At 32.3% G+C, this 21,458-nt stretch overlaps 1 protein-coding gene across 1 annotated transcript in view; it reads left to right on the top strand.

The window, feature by feature from the left end:
- Positions 1-21,458, top strand: part of LOC148276907 (uncharacterized) — a gene marked incomplete at its 3' end in the record, with an annotated part of 180,715 nt that overhangs the window by 102,889 nt on the left and 56,368 nt on the right. The window lies entirely within an intron of this gene.

Below are 21,458 nucleotides of genomic sequence, written 5' to 3'. Positions count from 1 at the left end.
TCTTTCACTAGATGTTTAACGATTTAATTCAATATTACACGCAATCTAAAATGTAGGCCAAACAAAAATATAATGCTATGTTATTTATCTGAACATTTGAAGCAAAAAGATAACTTTGATTAGGTAATTCATATTAATTAAAAAACGCGACATCTTGCGAAAAAAAGCCTAATATTAAGATTCCGTGATTTTTTAAGTCGGTTACGTATTTTTATACTATGGTTTGAAGGTTTAATCAGATTCAATAGATGTTCACGCTTTCCATGATTGTTTTTTCTTTAAATTTAATTTAAATTCGGTTAAATTTAGGTAAAGAGATACAAGTCACTGCAAGTTGATAATGCAGAGGAGCCATTTAAAGGTTCTTACCGATTCAATTTTCCAACATACAATTTTTGATGATGTCTTACTTAGAATAAACATTAAATGCGTACATTAAATAATGAAATAGGTAAAACGCTACAATTCATATTGTGTTTCTTCTGATAATAACGTTTTCCTTTTTGTTAATACAAGTTACATGTGCTTATTTACATTAAAGAACCTACTTTATCAACCAAATTTGTTATTGAAATGAACACCTTTTTTCCAACATCTCTTAACCCAAACATACGCAACCCTTATAGAGTAGAACTGCATACTTAACTCATGAGACTTAACACTAAAGAAACGCACATGGTTTTAATCTGTACAGTTACTTTAATTAAAATCAATTAAAATTCGATTCATTCACTATCTTTCAGAATAAAATTAGTTTTTTGTCAATTCCTCAGCATCGTCATTACGGACCCATCTTTACGAAATCAATTTCATATATATGTTAATAAATGCTAGTAGTATTTTCGCGTGTTTTGTCATTAACCATTTGACTCGATAGCTTCTCTCGTATAAAAATCCTAAATAAGGAAATCGAAAAGATAGATTATTCCGCCTCGTTGTGTAGTGATTGACGCATTCGTTTGCCATTTTTGTAGACTAAGTAATTTGTTAATCTAAATGACTCCCAAGTGGAGGCGTATAAAAAAAAATTTAAAAAAATGACTCCCAAGGGGGTGAAATCCAGTCTTTTGTCTACGAACATTTGGACAAACTCAAATATTGTAATTTTGTCATAGTTTTCAAATAATATCCCCTGATCAAGGTATCATCTAATTGCGATACAGATTGCATTTTGAATGGATTATTTATTTATTCATTTAAAGAAAATACTAGCCATTATAATAAAAAAAAACACAATTTTCATTTTCTAAATATTACAATACAATGCCAAAAAATAAGAAAAAAAAATCGTACTCGTGTAAAGCCTCTCAGTATCATTCCTGTACAATTATGTCTGTTCACAAATAATAAAGAATCTTTGAAATTAGATAACGTAAAACTCATCTTTATTTTAACCTTATCTTTGGTACAGTATTAAGTTTATTTAAACCAATTTAAAAGTTAATTTAAAAAAAAAAAATACTGAGTATTATGTAAAAACAGTGCAGTGTGAATATAAAAAGTGCAAGTTGTGACAATCCCAGCTTTCCTCTGATGTTTGACCTTTCGTGCTTAGAGGTAATTAATGTTTTTCTTTCAAGCCCTTTCACCCATTTTCGCTTTCTTTAACCTTAATTTATTGTGAACCTACCTATGAACAACACTACTGCCTCCACGACACAATTGTAGGAAATGTTATTAATGGTATGCCTACTGTTATAATTAATTTCAAAAATATGCAAAAATAAATGTGTAGATTTGAAAATGCTCACAATATTAAAAGAATAATATGATTGCTTATTACTGCAGTAAAATTATACCCCTTTTTTAACACCCTGCTAATGATCACCCTACCCTACTAAGTAAATCCATGCGCCTCCCCTCGTCTTTCCTTTTTTCAACTATCCTACTAGTAACTAGACAGATAATTTCTTTACTATTTTTATTATCAGCTTCTAATAGCATGTATCCTATCAGCACGTTGCTTTTTTGTGCTACTAGATGAAGGTTCACGTTGAAGGAACATTCATCAGAATGTCTGGCCACAAAGTATGCTTCCGTGGCAACGGTAAGTAGTTAAATACTTATATTTACCAACATTAATTAATGCACAATATTAAATTATAAATGTCTGTATCATAGGAATCAGTCTAGAGTCGAGAGTCAAAGACTACATATTATTATTATTGTTGGATAATTTATGTAGCGCAATTTTCGTGAAAACCTCATCAAGGGCACATGGTCAAGAAAGGGTGGTTTCCTTGTTCCGACCCTATGTAAGGAATTTATTTATTTATTTATAATGGCCTATGCCAATTCGCACAGTTTACATACATGTTATTTGAACAAAAAAAAAACAAAACTATGGACAATGTTTTGAATATGCCAAAATGCTTGCAGACTGGCTGGATTTTCTCCCTAGGGAGTTATTAATTTTTAAATTTGTGACAATGGAGAGGGAAAACATTTTTGAGAAGGGAATATGGAGGTCTAGGTATTTACAGAGCTTACGACCTGTCATTGGCTGGTTTAAGTGGCCACTTTACACACTGTGTAACATTCACTATTCTGCCTACGTTTGAACATCTGCATTTTCCATTTTCCACACATTCCCTAGGGAGGAAATCCAGCCAGTCTGCAAGCATTTGGACATACTCAAAACATTGTTGAATTTACTACCTGGTAAAAGACAAAGTATAAATTAAGTTTACATCTTTAACCCAAGTCAGCTTTTTTACTACTAAAACAAGCTTGCAGATTACTAATATTATTTGAAGATTCTTCATTTAGAAACTAGCATTTCGAACATTATTTCCGAAGGACTATTTTTCTTTGATAGGATACCGTTGACATATTATTATGTATCACATAGCACATGTGGCGTTTGCAGTGACCGTTTTTGGCATTATTCATTTTAAAATTGATCAGCCAGTGCTCAGTGCTGATAGTTACTGCTGAATGTCATTGTGGTATTTGTTAATTAATTTTTGTTCAACTACTGTATTAAAATAGTGTAGAATAAAGCTACGTATATCGCGTAGTTAATAATAATTGAACGTAGTTATGCAGAAAGCAGTCAGCCATAGAAAAGTGAAATTGAGATAATAGCACCTTTGTGAAAAGAGTGAATAAAAAAATCCCCACAACAGTTGGAATGTTTTTGACTTTAACAAATGATAAACAAGGAATATATTAGTTTTTTTAAACTTTACAAACAAGAATTTAACCATGTATTTGACCAGTTTTAATGGTTTTAAAATTCGTTGAGATTTTCTGGTGTTATAGGTGTTTTCTGCAAATTGAGAAATACCGTTTTTGTGATTGATACCATTTTCAGAAGGTGATTAAAACAACGTTTTGTATGTAAGCGGTCTGGCTGTTTTTATCAAAATTTAGAATTGACCTTACTGCGCCCGATAACATCAATATCTCATTTTTTCAAAATCGTGGACTGGCGCTCCTTTTTGTATAACTACGTTCAATTGTTGTTTGAGTTGATTTTCACAGACAACAGAAAAAATAGTAATTTATTATTACATTACTTACATATTATGTACTTATATGTAGGTACAAATTAATGATTATTTTTTTGTAGATTACTTAAAAGAAAAATCGTTGCAAACAGCTCTCTACCTTTAGTAACTCGATTCGATATTTTTTTACGGATTCTCAAATAATCAGGGACCTCTGTTGAGATATCATTAATTAATTTATTTATTTATTTATTAATGAAATCATACAGTCTTAATATAAAACAAGGTACCAAAGAACAATTTTAAAAAGTAAGACCAATTACAGATTTCACACTAATGAATGCAGGAGGAGAGGGGAAAAATAATTTAACTCTAAAAAAGTGAAAATAAAAATATTTCATAAAAAGTTCATAAAAAGGAGAAGACATTGTAAAGCTACTCTACTTTCCTCCCTCTCTCTCTGCTTCCATGAACATTTCAATTTAATTGTAAAAAAAATCACAACTAACAATAAATTATTCGATGCAGGTAGTAGATGTAGGTAAGTATAAATTAAGAGTTGAAATCAAATGAAATGAAATTAAGAGATATTTTTTTCTTCTTCCGACGTTTCAGACATTTCAAACCAACTACCGAGTGTGCTGTTTTGTATTTTCTTATATGCACTGTAGAAATAGTTGGTATCCTGATCTAAAAGACGCGGTTGCCATATCAGTACCGAACTGTTGTTTGTTGGGGTTCTTTTATTATTATTTATTTCACCCTACGAGGGGTAGTTGTTCACAGCCAGTGGAAGCCACGAGGAGCTATGATATAAAATTTTACGAGCCCCGAAATGGGAATATCGCAAGTCAAGTATATTTAGGATTTAAGGAATGACGTGGAGGATTTCGCACAGATAAATAATGTTTTTCTTCGGTATTTTCATGGCATACGTTTTGATTTTACGAACTGATTTTTTAAATTTCTAATTTTTCTAACTTACCGCACTTTTCGTTCTGGATATAAAATATTCATTCTTAGTTTATTCTTATGATTATTTATTACATATTTTGTATCAGCGCGATGAAGAATACAACTCTGTGGGCCTTACTTATTAGATTTCCTTATACCAAGTTTATATTAAGAAATAACTATACCCGGTTTAACTATTTAGAACCGATATAAAAAAACTTACTTTAAAAAATATTTATTACCTACAATAACAATTCGCAGGTTATTTCACGCTTATTTTTTTTAAATAGTCAACACTGATATGTGCGCGTGCGCAGTAACTTTTATAACAAAACAAACAAACGTCAAAGTCAAATCGAGACTACTGTCAGTGTAATCGAGAACATGGAGAAAACCGTTAAAAAATAAATCTTAATTAAAAAGAAAAGGAGAAATTTAAAACAAATTCTATAGTTTATTCGTGTTTCTTTTTTTTATCACAATTAATTAAAACACATACAAACATATAACATTTCAGATATTATTTAAACAAATAATTCAAAATCACTTGAATCACATTGAGAAGATCGCAGGACGTCGAAATTGTTTGAAATTGATAAACTCTCCATTTTGATTACCAAAAAATACGACTTTTGACAGATCGCGTGATTATTCCAGCGTTGTTTATTTATTTATTTTGTTCAATAACGCCCAAAATTCATTTAAAAAAATTAAAAATAAAATACATGCTAACATACTAAATAATAAACACAGAATATACAGAAAAAACATGTGAAATTAGTTAGAAAGGATATAATAAAAAGTTTTACAAAGTAAAAAAAAAAAAAAACTAAAATACCAAAGGTATGCAAGAAAAAACAGTAAGCATATAATCAAAATATGCAAAGATATGAGCTTATGAAATAAATTATGTAACGCAAACACAATAAATAAAGTGTTACGGTAAGCATGAAAGACACATTTAAGTTAAACTAATAAATAAGCAAGCATATATTATCGCGAAAAAAGAAGAAATAAAAATACCACATAATGTGCAGGTATAAGTTTATATGGACACTATCCCAGATTTAAACCGAGTTTAACTCCATGCGAGGTTTATAAGTAACACTTTTTGCTATACCATTATTATTCTACCACTATTCTCAAGCTTAACTTTATACCCGATTTAGAAGTAAGGCCCTGGATGTGAAATAAAACCAGAAAGGAAATGTACTTTCCAACTAGACCACACTTTTTGTATGGTATGGTTGGAAAGAAAAAAGTGGAAGTGAATGTGTGTATCTCGACTTATAATAATCTCATAAAAAAATCTGCTTTTGACACCTTTAAGAGACGTCTTAAAAATAAATATAACATCAGAGAAACCTGTCATAGTTTTTTTTTAATACGGTATAAGATTTCACAAAGGTTTTAAAATGTCTCTCATTTCAGTCTTAAACCTGTGTATGGTTGTTAACTTCAGTCTTCAGTCCGTTGTTTAGCAGTCGAGGCTGTCTTATTTTTGATTTTGGTGTATGTATATGTTTTTATTTTTGTCTTAAATAGTATAAACATAATAAATGAATGTCGTAATATTAACTTTTATCTAATTATTATTAAAACATATACTAATTGTTAAAATTTCTAAACAATACGTACACTTAAAAAGAAAACTTCTATAAAGCTAACACGAATAAGATTACTTTTTAAAAACTAACTTATCTGCCAAACACATGTTCTTCTAACTGACATTTAAATGAAATAATATTTTTTTCTCTCTTATTTCTGATGGTATTTCCTTATAATAAAACTGTTCAGCTCGGTGCATCAACGAGTTCTGTGTGTTTGTTTTCCTACGAAATGGTAGTTTAACTTCATGTTTATTTCTTGCTTTATATACGTGTTCACATTGATAAGAAAAAACCTTTTGAGTCAACTCTTTTGAGGTATAACCATTAATCATTTTATGAACAAAAAACATTACATTAAAATATATTAGTTGACGTACTGTCATAATTTTTGCTTGTTTCAGCATCAACTTTATTCTAGCGTATTTATTTTTTCTCAAAATAACTCTCCTATTCTGTTGAATAATAAGTTTATTTTTTTCCCCTTCAGTTGCCAAAAACAATAACAAAATACTTGTACAATAATTTATATAAGGCACAGTAATGGAGTTATAAATCATCCTGCACGAATCTGTAATAAGATATCTTCTTGTATATGGTAATTATGTGAAGTTCTCGTGTCGTGGTTGTGGATGTCATTTACTTTTGTTAGTTTAATGTCATCCTTGATATGGCCTAGTGTGAGTTTGTGTATTTTTTAAAATTTATTTATTTTTTACACATTTTGATATTGTTGCCAATTAAATTATTATTAAACAATTGTCTGTCTTTTGTTAGACCCAAGTATTTAAAATATTCAGTTCAACTAAACGTAGTTATGCAGAACGCAGCCAGCCATAGGAAAGTGAAACTGAGGTAATAGCACTTTTGTAAAAAGAGTGAACAATCAAATCAAACATTTGGAATGTTTTTGACATTAATAAATGATACACAATGAATACGGTGGCTTTTTTTATATGACAAACAAGAATCTAACTATGGATTTTTTTTTTTCTGCAAATTGAGAAATGCCGTTTTTGTTATCGACACCATTTTCAGAAGGTGATTAATACAGTTTGCTTGTATGAAAGTGTTTTTAGCAGAACAAAGAATAGAAACAATATTTTGAGTCTGTCCAATTTTTTGTAGACAAGGACTGGATTCAACTCCCTGGGGAGCTGTTAATATTAACACATTACAACAGAGATGAAGAAGATTTTAGAATTATAATAAAGAAGTCCAGGCATCTACAGGGCTTCTGACCTGTCATTGGCTGGTTTAAGTAGCCACTTTACATTCACCATTCTGCCCATATTTGAACTTATATATCCCTTCAATTATTTCATCTGTTGATGTTTGTGAAGTTAAGTTAGACTTTACTGCACCCGATAACATCAATATATATATTTTTTTAAATTGGAGACTGACTGTTTTCTGCATAACTACGTTTAATAAGTCGTTCATCGTTAATGTAATCATATACTTAACGTCTTTTTTTTCTAGATTCAAAATGTATATTACATTTTTTTTCATTAAGTGTAAGTAAGTTTGTGTTTGTCCATTTAGTAAGCATTTATTTTCTGAATATCTCGATGCTTGTTATTTTGGTGAACTGGACGATCGATATTCCCGCTGTGTTAAGCACCGCCACGATGTCTTTATCGATCGTCTTCCGTAACACGGAAGCATTAAGTTGACCAGCCCCCAGTTTACCTGTGTGATTGAAGCCTTAACGATCTCATTCTCTCGGAACACCTGCTTTGTCTATCATAGAACCAGTGAAATTTCTTCAATTTTCCGACTATACCACACCGGGTCCATAGGAAACATTAAGATATTTTTTTAATATTGAGAATGAGGAAATTTAACGGTTCGGGAAATCAAGTAAAAAGATGTTTTCTTAAACGTTTAACAACGTTCTACGTTCTACTAAAACATCTACTAAAACATCAACTACTTTAATGTCCAATGAGTGGCATAGCGCGAGGCTGACGGGTGATAAGACGATAGTCCGACAGGAAAAATACATCGGATAGCACGTATTTGTAGGCTATTTGGTTCGCTTCGATATTTAAAAAAAAAACGTGAGAAATCTCACAAAAAAACTTATAACATGTCATTTCATTGCCCTAAAACAGGCCCTAAAGCCGATTTTTTAAACTGGTTTTATTTTGACCCACTTCGCCAGCTGTGTTATTTTTTTGACCATCGGGCTTTACGTGTTAAAACGTCACAAGTTTGAAAGGCTGTTTAGCACAGCCGGCTTCCGAGAAGCCGTGTTTAGCGTGTTTTTATACGTACGGTGTTCTACTTTAAATTTACAGGACAACTCACCAACGACAACTAGTGACGTCACGGGCGGAGTTATTTCAAAATTACAAAACTTTTAAAAATCATGGCGATGATAACGCGATACATGAAAATGAAAAAAAAAAATTTTACTCAGTTCGATAGTTTAACAAAATAAATGTTAAAGCATGTATCAATGCAATGATGAAGTTCAGTGGTTTTTATTTTGATTATTTGTTAATACTATAACAAATAATCAAAATAAAAACCACTGAACTTCATCATTGCATTGATACATGCTTTAACATTTATTTTGTTTGATATTTTATACTGCCAAATATATTTTTTCATCATTAAAACAAACAATCAAAATGAATTAATCAAAAACTATTATTTAGAAATAATTTATTGAATTCAACAAACAAACCATCACGCCGTTTCCCCGTAAGGGTAGGCAGAGAGGATAGAACGCCACAACACTCTATCTTTGCATACAGATCTCGCTTCCTCTACATTCATACATCTTCTCATGCACGCGCGCCGATTATTCCGACTTTTGACATGTCCATCTTTAAGTATTTGTTGGATTTGGTCATGCCATGTCTTTCTCGGTCTTCCTCTATTTCTGCATCCATCAACATTCGCATTGTAAATATTCTTAGCCGTTCTCTCGCTGTCCATTCGTTCTACATGTCCAAACCAGCGCAGAGCTCCTTTCTTGATTTTGTCGATAATGCTTGTCTCAGCCTTACATAATGTACGGATCTCAACATTTGTGCATCTATCGTACATAGTTTTACCACACATTCGCCTGAGAGATCGCATTTCGACAGCATTCAGCTTACTTTCATCCCTGTTTTTCCAAGTCCATACTTCGCTCCCATACATCAGGGATGGGACCAGGACTCCGTTGTGAACTGCCAATTTTGCCTCTTGTGACAACCATTTATTTGCCAAGGTCGATTTAAGTGCACCGTTCACTCTGTTCCCGGCACTCACCCTCCTTTCAATATCTTTCTCAGTCATTCCATCCCTAGTGAACATACTTCCCAGATATACAAATTCCTCTACTTGTTTTAGTATAACTCCATTCACAGTGATTTCACATTTAGTCATACTTTCATTTCTTTCAAAAACCATCACATTCGATTTATCGACATTCATCAGCAAATCGCTTCTCTTGCATACATCGTAGACCTTTGTTACCAAGAATTGCAGTTCCTCTTTGTTATTAGCAAGGAGTACAGCATCGTCAGCATACAAAAGACAATTGACTTTTAAATCACCCATTTTTGCTCCCATTCTTAAGCCTTTCAGTTCTTTCATGCAGTTATCGATATACACGTTGAACAGCCATGGTGACATAACACATCCCTGCTTCACTCCTTTATGAATGTCAAACCACGATGTGTATGATCCATTTACCCTAACACATGCTGTGCTGTCTTTATACAGAGAAGCAATAGCACGTGTTAGATTTCCGCTTACTCCGTACTCCGATAACACCTTCCATAATTTTTCTCTGTCAACTCTATCAAACGCTTTTTGCAGATCGACAAATGCGCAGAAAAGCTTTTGGTTTTTAGCAAGAAATTTTTCTGTCATGTTTCGTAAAGCAAATATTTGATCCATACATCCTCTTCCATTCATAAAACCGCTCTGAATATCCCACACTCTATCCTTTGTAACTTTTCTTACTCTATCAATCAGTATTCTTCCATACATTTTGCCAACAGCGCTCAAAAGGCTGATTGCTCTATAATTTCCGCATTCTACTCTTGAACCTTTTCCCTTGTATAGAGGCATAACAACAGCCCTTCTCCAGTCTGGAGGAGTGTATTCCTCCTCTAAACATCGGTTGAAAAGTTTGTGCAGCCATACAAAAATTATTTCACCGCCCGCCTTTATAAATTCTGTAGCAACATTATCAAAACCTTGCGCTTTTCCATTCTTCATATATTTGGCAGCAATTTTTATTTCTTCCATTCTTATCTCTGTCGTACCATCATATGCATTTAAACTTACCTGAGGAGGTGCTGCAGTGCTTATATTTCCTGTATGTGTTTCATACACCTCCTCAAAGTATTCCTTCCATCTTGTTTTTATTCCACTATCATTTGTCACCATTTTCCCATCTTTTCCTTTTATAGCTGTCATACATCCACTTTCATTACTGTTTCGGGAATTTTTCACCGCTTTCCAGAATATCTTTATATTTTCTTGGAAGTTCTCGGTCATTTTGATTCCCTCTTTTTTTTTCAACAATTTTTTTCGTTCACACACACCTTGTTTCACTCCCTTTTTACATTCATTATATATGCTTTTTAATTCTGCATACCTATTACCAATCGCTTTATTCACTGTCAGCAGATTTAACCATGCTTCCTTCTTTTCTTGCACTAGTTTTTTTATTCCATCGTCCCACCAAGCATCACCTTTCTTTCTTCCTTGTTTCGTTATACCGCAAATTTCCATAGCAGATTCACACATACCATTTTCAAACATTCCCACATTGCATCAATACTCATATTTTCCACACATTCATCGATCAGTTTAAGATTTACGGCCCTTTCAAATTTATCTTTTATGCAATCATTTTGGAGTTTTTCAACTTTGACTCTAGAAGGCGCCTGCATTTTGCGGGTCTTGGACCGCCATCCTTGAAACAAGATTACCCTTGATACCACCAAGAAGTGATCTGTTTCCATTTCGGCTCCTCTGTACACCCGCGTATCAACTGTTACAGGCCTCAATCTAGAGTCAATGACTACATAGTCGATAATAGATCTTTCATTGCCTCTCTCCCACGTATACTGGTGGATTTCCTTATGATCAAAGAACGTATTTGACACAAAAAGATTCCATTCCAGGCATACTTCTAGCAGTCTTCTTCCATTATCATTCTGTTTTCCATCCCCGAACATGCCTAGGGCTGACTCCATCCCGTCTCTTCGAGTTCCCACCCACCCATTCAAATCTCCCGCAAGTATTACTCTCTCACTATCTTTTTTTCCATTCATTACATTCATCACACTTGTCCAAAACTTATCCTTCTCAGATTCGCAGTCGGAATTCACAGGAGCATATCCTATTAATAAAATAATACTCGTCAATCCAATCTTGAATCTGACAAACATAAGTCTAGAACTTATAAGGACATACTCTTTCATACACTCTATCATTCTGGGCGATAGAAACGCGGCAACACCCTGGCAGGCTCTGTCTGTATCTGGGACACCTGACCAAAGAACCAGGGCGTCACCGTGTTCCATCGAACCGCTTCCTTTTTTCCAACTTTCCGTTATACATAATATATCTAAACATTTATTCCTCATCACATCACACAATTCGTTCATTTTTTCACCCATGCGTCCCCTTATATTCCATGTCGCAATTCTGCATTCTTGCGTTTTCCTCCTCTGTGCGCCCCCACGGGAGGAGCGACCTGACGGGTTGCGAGCCTCATCGAAGTTTGTCAAAGGCATCCTCCCGTTCTGCCTGCCTACTTAATATTAATTACGCTACCCCTCATCTCTACTACTACTTAAATACTTAATTTTACACAAGACCTATAATGAATTGATATAAATGACTTAAATAGATTATTCCTATGACTTACAGTATAAACATTCACAAAGTACCTTAACACTACAATTCACTACTGTCACTTATCACTATAGAAGTCATAAACTTAAACATTAATGGTGACTCGGCCGAACGAATCCTTTTCTGCTGGAAGGCCGAGTCGTGGTTGCCATTTGCCATGTGTATCCCCAGATGTTCTTCGCTCGGTGCGGCGTGTCCGGCTTCCAAGGGTTGCCGCCTGTGCTGTGGGTGCATTTGCACCCCGCGCCTGCACCCTGATATTGTGCAAACTTCCCGCCCCTCACCTCGCCTCGGTTCCCGGTTTAGGCTTCGTACTTTTTCACATGTTGCGACATCTCGAATCTTCCGAGAATTATGTTCGCTAGGGGCACTGATTTTAAGTCATTAGACTTTACAAACTGTTTTTTCTCGTTTCTCGTTGGAATTAAACTATTTAATAAATGCACGCACTTTGCTGGAGGATTACATGCTAACACTAGGTAATTAGTTTTATTAAATTAATGATTAATTGTTAATTTTTCTTACACTGCTAGTTAACACACACAAAGGCCCTTCCTGGAACGCGCTTCGTGATTTATTGAATTGATAGACAAAATAATTTAAATGACAATATTAAAATTGTATTTTATTGGACCATTTGGCAATAAGCCCGCTACTGTATAAATATGAATGCACAAAAAGAAAAATGTAAAAAAAATAAAAATATAATCAAGAAAAAGCTTTAAAATTATTTGAGACGAAAACACCTGGCAAGGGTTTTGATTCCGTCTTACTCATGAAACTATACAATTTATTTTCCAGGACACATATTTAGTTTAATAATTTTCACGAATAAAAGTGTTAATAGTAAAATACCGAATTTCACACTGAAAGCCGCTGAAAGTTTCAGCACTGCCTGAAAATAACGATTCAATTGAACGACGGAAGCGCCCATGAAAGCAGACTTGGTTTAAAATTTAAACTGTGCACACAGAGTAGGCGGGTGGGGACCAAATATTTTATTTTCAAGAGTTTAGATGATTTTTTAGATGTTTTTTTTTTTAATGCTTTTACAAACTGAAATTCTTTAATGTTTGAAATTCCCTCTCATCATTATCATTAAACCCTCTTCCACAACTAATGATGCATAAGGCACTGTATTGTTATACCAACAGCGATGTATCTCGATCATGTTGCTTTTTTGCAAGGACAACGTATCTCGAAAAATGCAATTTTACAGGAAGCGATTTTTACACATTAAAAAAGTGTGAAATCTAAACAAATGTTTTTTTACTATGGATCTTCAATTACGCTCTATTGCAAATAACAAAAACGTTGCAAATGTTTGGCCTGTTTTGGTTGAAGTGCTTGCGATTTTCGACATGAGTACCTACGGCCCATTGTTACTTTGGCTAAATGAATATTTGATAATGTCCGTATTGGCTACTCGATAGCGGCAGAGCGTTATACCTTTTAGGAATGCACACACTGTGTCATAATTTACATGCATATGTTAAATATATGTATATACGCATCACGCATAACTAAGTGAAATAAAATAGTTGATTCAGATTAACAATTTCTTGTCTTCTCCAATCACTATTACTTCTGGAGTACCTCAAGGAGCCCACCTTGCGCCATTTTTATTTAATATTTTAATGAACCAATGTAAATTTATTATAATGAATTTTTTAAAAGATACTGGCATTACTTTAAATAAATTACTCTCTTGTCATGAACAAATTGATAATATTATTAACAAATCTCTCAAACTTCATGATTTTATCAATAGAATGACGACGGACTTAAAAAATATTAAAACGACCAATTATGCTTTGTAATTGTTTCGTTCCGACTTACCGGTTATCTTAGTGAATTATTTAAGTTTATGTCATTTTGTAAATTATTAAAAACATGTGTTTATTGACCTGATCTAACCTAATGAAAAATTATGTCAGTATCTTATTTATCAAAGTGTATTTGTTTGTTTATTTTTTTTCAATCTAATAATGACTCATTAAATAAATGTCTTGTTTAAACTTTTATTAATTTATTTTTATTCCGCTTTTTTCATAAATTTATAGCCGAATGCCTTCGGTATATTTTTTTACGCAAAATTTGGTACTTATTTTGAAAAATACGAAAGAATAGGAAGGTGTCATTTTTTACATTCTTCTTTTTCAGTTTCCCAAAAAGCAGATTTTTTTAGTTAAGTCCGTTTTCGTCCTAAAGGTGTAAAACGTTCTCCATCGATGTATGTTTTAACATAGTAATATTTAACAATTTGGGTTAAATAACAAATTACCTTTTTCGATCCTGGGTTCTATGAATTGTCTGTTACTCTTAGATTTTTGAAAGTAAATTATTAAATTTTCATCTTTATTGCAATAAACATATGACATAATTCGTTTTTAATACACAACATACCTTTCTCTGTTATTTCTGACCCTTTTTAAAAAACGTATTTTTGGTAGGAGGAGAAAAAGAATTATGATGTGTTTTATATATCACGGGAAGTGTTTCCTTCGTTCTGGCTCATTAAAAAACAGCCTGATGACCTGGGGAGAAGGCGTTCTATTTTCTCGGGGCTAAAAATAGCGAAAAAGACACGAAGTTCCGTTTGACACCCCCGGATATACAATCTACACAGTTCTGTATATAGTAAATATACCTACATACATATTGTAGTTCCGGAAAACTTACAATATAACACTGAAGCTCTGACCCAATTCACAGGCATTTTACGAAACAAATTAATAACAAAAGTAACAGTCAAACAAACACATATTCCAAAAGCTTATGTTATTTAAGTTTGTGGGATTTCGCTTGTTGATACAGTAAAGTCCTACATCAATTGGAGGTGATAGAAGAAAACGGTACTATAGGATGTATAATTGAAAAAGCAGCTAGCCATACAAAAGAGAAACTGAGATAAAAGCACTTTTGTGAAAAGGGTGAATAATCAAATTCACATAACAGTTGGAATGTTTTTAACTTTGACAAATGATAAACAATTAATGCATTAGTTTTTTTTGTATTATAAACTAGAACCTTATGATGTATTTGACCATTTTAATGATTTGTAAAGTCTTTTTTTTTTTTTTTAAAGAAAAAAGAAATATTTGCGTCTTACTTTTGGAGTGTTGTGGGTGTTTTTTGCAAATCAAGATGTGTCGTTTTTGTGATCGACACTATTTTCAGAAGATGATTATTACAGTTTTTTGTATGAAAGCGGTCTGGCTGTTTTTAGCAGAACATAGAAATGACCTTACTGCACCAATATCTCATTTTTTCAAAATTGTGGACTGTCTGCTTTCTGCATAGATAGCTACGTAAAAAATGTCTACAAAAATGAATTCACCCAAAATGTTGTTGATATAACGACGAATGACGATCGTCATCAATTGAACATATCAACTAGCGACATTAATTTGACGATTGACATCCTGACGACTGTCAAATGAGGCACTCTAAGAGACTGTTTTTAGACGTAAGAAATTCTTCCAAAATAACCGTTTTTTTCTCGCTTAACCTCTTAGAGCCCCAGTGCATTATTGATGCTCCGCAGTTTCCGGTTGGGCAAAAATCAATTTCCGGTTTTCGTGATTGAACGCGGGTTAAGGGTGTTAACCACAACATGAAAATCGCGAGTCACTCTTGATCCTCAAATCAGGTCAAATTACGGACGAAAAATATATTTTTTTTTATATTATAATTAGAAATATAAATAATATAGAAATAAATAGAAATATATAGAAATATAAGAATAATAAGAAATATAAGAAACATATAAGAAAAATATGGAAATATAATTAAGGAAAATATATCTAATTATTATACTATTATTATTATTATTATTATTAGCCACCGCTTTAACCTTTCCGAGCCTAAGCGTGGAAAAAATCTGCGAGTTATTTAGGAGGGTACTAAAAAAACCCCAGTCAAAATGCTATAAACGCTAATTCAACAATGTTTGAGTATGTCCAAATGCAGAATGGTGAATGTTACACAGTGTGTCAAGCGGCCACTTAAATCAGCCAATGACAGGTCATAAGCCCTGTAAATGTCTAGACTTATATATTCCCTTCTCAAAAATGTTTTCCCTCTCTGTTGAAATCAATTTACCTATAAACGCTGTTTAAAAAATATTTTCATTATGTCATTGTAGTGTTTACAAAACCGTTTCCTAATATTTCAAGTTTTCTACGAAATTCTTACATTTTTTAATAAAATGCTGCTTCTCTTGCTGCTACACGTTGAATAACGTTGATCTAAAGCCAGGCAATCCGTTAGCGGGGAAGTACAGCGAGGAGTTAAGAAGGGGAATGCATGTAAAATCTAAAGCAAAAAATCTTGATTTTTGTGGTTATTGCTGAACACCACAAATAGCAAGAAGCACACGTGTAAACAGACCAACGCAACGTATTAAATATTTTAAAACTGTTAATGGATGAATGTTTGCTGTTTGCACCAGAGAAAAACTAAGGCAAAAGTTTATTATAATTTAAAGAATTCGGTAGAAGATATTTTTATTATTTCGATGCAATTTTAACGTTATGGGATATGATTATGGAAAAAATTAAAGCAATTTGATCACTAACCTTTCCTGCTCCCTGATAGTACAAATCTGTCCAAATGTAAAACAACTAATATATCTCTTACATGAAAATACGTTTTATGTAACTAATCACTGTCGGTTAATATTTGGACATTTTTGAGTAGTTTCGGCTATTTTGAAGTATTTAGTTCTAAAAGATAACTCCTGGGCATCATTTTTGCATAGATTTGTCACCCGTTTGATTTTGTCAAATAACTACTACATACGGGTACTTTACCGACCTCAATATTATAATTATAATAGAAAGTTCTATTTTTTTTTATGTTTCTGTGGATTGATTGTATTGCGGGTTTTTAATTTATTTTGGTAAATATATCATATTGACAAAAAAAAATGAAATTGTAATTCCCTTCGGTACAAATCTGCATCACTATTTTTTATTTATGTAAAGAGTTTTCTTTATATGTAAAAGATATACACATACATAAAGAGAATAAAATAAAAATACGTATTTATTATCATCTCAATTTGTTGTAACAGACAGGGAAATAAAATTGAGAATGTAATGTGAAAGTCTAGGCATTTACAGGGCTTATGACCTGTCACTACCACACCACACTGTGTGATATTCACCATTTTGCCTATGTTTAAATATCCACATTTCCTCAACTCTTCCATCTATTGACTTTTGTGAAGTAAAAAAGCTAAAATCTTTATCATATGTATGAGGTTCATCCGGCTGAACCAATTCACCTACTAGGCAACGCCGGAAAACCATTTTCCAATTTTCAAACTTTTTCTTTTGCCATTTAGTTTCATCAATAATGTTTTAAGTGTGTCAAAATGTTTGTAGACAGGCTGGATTTCCTCCCTAGGGAGTTGTTTTTATAAATTTGTTGCAACTGAAAGAAAAAACATTTTAAGAAGGGAATGTGGAAGTCTAGATATTTACAGGGTTTATTACCTGTCATTGGCTGGTTTAAGGGTCCACTTTTCACGCTGTGTAACATTCAACATTTTGCCTATGTTTAAACATTCTCATTTCCTATGGACCTAAGATCTAAAATAATAAAATAAGACCTTAGAGAGGAAATTCAGCCTGTCTATAAACATTTGGACACAATCAAAGCATTGTTGTATAAATATTATAAATTAAAAAAAAAAAAAAAAAAAACTACTTCATCTTTGTTCAGGGAACAAAAGGATAACAAAAAAGTTATTGAAAATAATATGCTTCTGGGGTACTTAGGTACCCCCTTTAGGCTCGAATGAGTTAAGAGTTAAGAGTGTGTTCGTTTGTTCGACTATTATGATAACCAAATTAAAGGTGTTAGTAGCAGTCATTTTCAATAATAAAAAATATATTTTAATCCAATACCTACAGCCAACTTTCACTTCTTTTCTAAGAAATGGAAGCCTGGAGAAAAAACACAACATGTTGGCTGATGATCTTACATATTTTTTTTTATTGAAACCCATAAACACTGGGATACCCTAGACAGGGTACACCATACGCACGAATCACGAAGTTCTGTGAGGAATGACTTAATGATGCCCAGAGCGCGTTATTTTTACGGGACCAAAGCTTTATAACTTAGTGCCTTACATCTGGAAAAACGAAAGTGGAACATGTTTTGGGAATAAACTTGCCAAATGGTCGATAGACATGGGAAGCAAAGAGTCAGAAAATTTGTTAACCATTATAACTTCATCTGTACCTATATTTTATATACATATTTATTATTATGTACACATTTATTATATTATATACATACTTATAGATTACATTCATACTTCTTATATCCTATATTCACATATATTATTGTAATGATGTCTTAATTCATTTTTATTTTTTGCTCCTTTGTGTAAAATGCATTTCTGTCTTCATATTTAAAAATGCACTTTTGTTCTTTCTACTTTTATACTAATGTGTAAAGATGATATTTTTGATGTTCTTCTTTTTCTTCTAAAAATCATTTATATATTTTTTTGCTACTTTGTAAAATACATGTCTGTTTTTATTTGTATATATGTATGTAAAAACATGTAAAAGCCTAAAAGCGTTAAAATAAATAAATAAATAAACATCCGTGTACACTTTTGCGAATACAACCCTAATTATAATTATTTTTGCCTCAACATATCGGTTCCTTAGAACAGGCATTGCCTATATAAGGACCGATAGATCCTTTCAAGTATTCCGCTATACCGCACTCCTTTGCTAGCTTGATTTGTCCTTAGTGTTTAAGTATAATATTTGTTTGTAATTTAGCTAATGTGATTTTTCTAATATATAAATAATAATAATAATGATATATTTTTTTGTATATACGAATATATTGTTGTTTTGAAAAAAATACAAAATTGAGTGTAAGTTTATTTCAAGCCTTAATAAACGAACTGTCACGTTCTAAAATCAGTGGGCAGATTAAATTTATTCAGTGATTTTACGCTAATATTTAGATATATTATTTAAAATAATTTTAGCTCACGTGAAAATCAAACCGGTTTGTCTAAAAATTCTTCAGTGTTTTAACGTCTCCGTCCCGAAACGTGACCCAAATCTCGACACACGCGTAAACTCGTTACAAAATCACGTTCATTTGATCCCGCAAATGGATACTTATGGAGTACCACAAGGATGCGAAATAGTTCCTCCTTTCGCCAAATTTGAATCTATTTATCCTGAGGGAAAATAAATTCTTTCTGGAGTTTCGCTGCCATCTTTGTTGGCGCCACACGTCTACCCCCTCGCCTTACCCATCCGCATATTATTTTCGCTTCCATGTTATTCGCATTGCTTTTGTCGATATTTCTCAGAAAACACGTCAGAATTTTGAAGTTTTCTTAGGAGTGTTTGATGCTAAAAGTTGCAAAAAATGATTTTCGGTTACAACATTTTGAGTTTGTTTAAATGTTTTCAGACAAAAAACTGGATTTTCCTCGCTAGAGATCTATTAAGATGAACAAATTACAAGGGATATAGAGAACGTTTTAGAGAAGAAAATATGAAGTGTAGGCATTTACCGGGCTTATGACATTGCTATTTTAGACACCGTGTAACATTCTCCATTTAGCTTATGTTTTAAACGTCCATTAAACGTCCATGTTTCTTCAGTTCTTCCATGTGTTCATTTTAGTGAAGTGAAAGACCTAAAACCTTTATTGCTGTGAAGAGATTCCTTTGATTGAATTATTTTAAATACATACTAGGCAAGGCCAAAAAATAATTTTCCAATTTTCGTCGACAAAAGACTGGATTTCACCGCTTAGCGGTTATTAAAATTGACAAATTACAACAGAGACGGAGACATATTTCGAGAAGGAAATCTGGAAGTCTAGGTATTTACAAGGCTCATGACCTATGATTGGCTGTTTACACATAAGCAAAATTGTGAATGTTACACAGTCCATAAAGTCTCCATTTAAACCAGCCAATGACAGATCATAAGCTCCGTAAGTGCCCTAAAACAACGAATTTTTGTAATTGACTATTAAACTAAGCCGAAGTTTATTTTTTCAAATTTTTATTTATCGTATTATCAGCGCTGTGATTTATTAAAGTTTTGTATTTTTAAAATTACTTCGCATGTGTCGTTTCAAGTTCTCTTCCGCTTCTTCTCGGTCAGTTCTGCCGATTGGATAGTTGACGTACAGTAAACTGAAAATCTTTCACATCTGTCGTATCATTGGTTGATTCATATGAACCAGTGACCGAACCGTTCGAAGTAGTGCGTTTTTATTCAAATATTTTTTTTAATATTTATTATTTTTTTCATAAATTTGAAAGAAACGTTGCGGTACAATTTAATGCTGTAGTTTTGGCTTTTTTAACTATTACAATTTCCCGTCAGGCTAAACTTCTCACCTCATTTATATATCTTCACTGGTTGCAGTGACGTCAGGAGCTTGTTTGTCCCTCACTTCTATCGACGAGAATAAGAATCATGAAACCGACTCTTTTAAAAACCGCCACCAATTTGTTATTGGTTTTTCTTTTGTGTATTGATTTTTTGTAAAGACTTGAATTGAACACGAATGTCCATTAATACAGAAAGGAAAGTAGCTTGACGTTTAATTCTAATATCGTTTGTTAATTGGGTCATGACCCGAATCAGCAGTTGGAGAAGCCACATGCATACTTTTAACATGCACGATTTATTCATCTTTATATATATAATTTCTGTGTCCATGTGATGTCACCGTACTCCTCCTAAACGGCTTACCTGATTTACGTGCCGTTTTCAGAGAAATATAGATCTTTGCGCTGTGCGTGTTCGTAAATATTAAAATCTTCAATCGAATATGTAAAAAAGAAGTTAGGAGCATAAATGTTTCATTCATCGATCTACAAGGGTTGCATTCGAAGAGAATGCATTTGCAAAAAAATGAAAAGATTTTGTTTTTTGTTTTACAAAAAAGGTTTGTTTTTGAATGTTTACAAACATCATTTGTTTTTTGTGGATCTCAATGAGATTTTTTCCCGAAATTCCTTGTAATTTCTATTCATTTTTTTTTAAATTGGACTTTTGGTCATACTAAAATAATATTTATTTGTTTATTTAATTATTAATGTATTTCACAGTTTTAAAATGTACAGAGTTTCTTTGTTTCAGGTCCCGACTAGCTAGGGAATTCCTGTGTTTAGGAAGGACCTTATTTTTTACATGCGTATTTTTTTAATCTATTATTTCATTAAATGATGCTTAATAAATTCAGAGAATAATAATAACATAAGAAAAAATCAATATAAATATAAATTAGAAAACATGCAAGTAATAATAATAAAAATTGAATCATAAAAATAAATTTAAAAAAAATGAGACATAATTATTACAAAATAGAAAACATACCGATAATAATAAAAATTGAAGCATAAATACACATTATAAAATATAACATTAGGAATAAAGAAATTAAACAAAAATATAAATTAAAAACAAACCGATAATAATAAAAAGTCAAGCATAAATATAAATTTGAAAATATATCGTTAGTAATTAAAAATTCAAGAACAAAAATAAATTACAGAAT

The sequence above is a fragment of the Micrasema longulum genome, unplaced genomic scaffold, assembly GCF_059751315.1.
Source record: "Micrasema longulum isolate JH-2025_06_02 unplaced genomic scaffold, ASM5975131v1 h1tg001129l, whole genome shotgun sequence".
Taxonomy (NCBI): domain Eukaryota; kingdom Metazoa; phylum Arthropoda; class Insecta; order Trichoptera; family Brachycentridae; genus Micrasema; species Micrasema longulum.
This window is presented reverse-complemented; position numbering and strand designations above follow the sequence as displayed.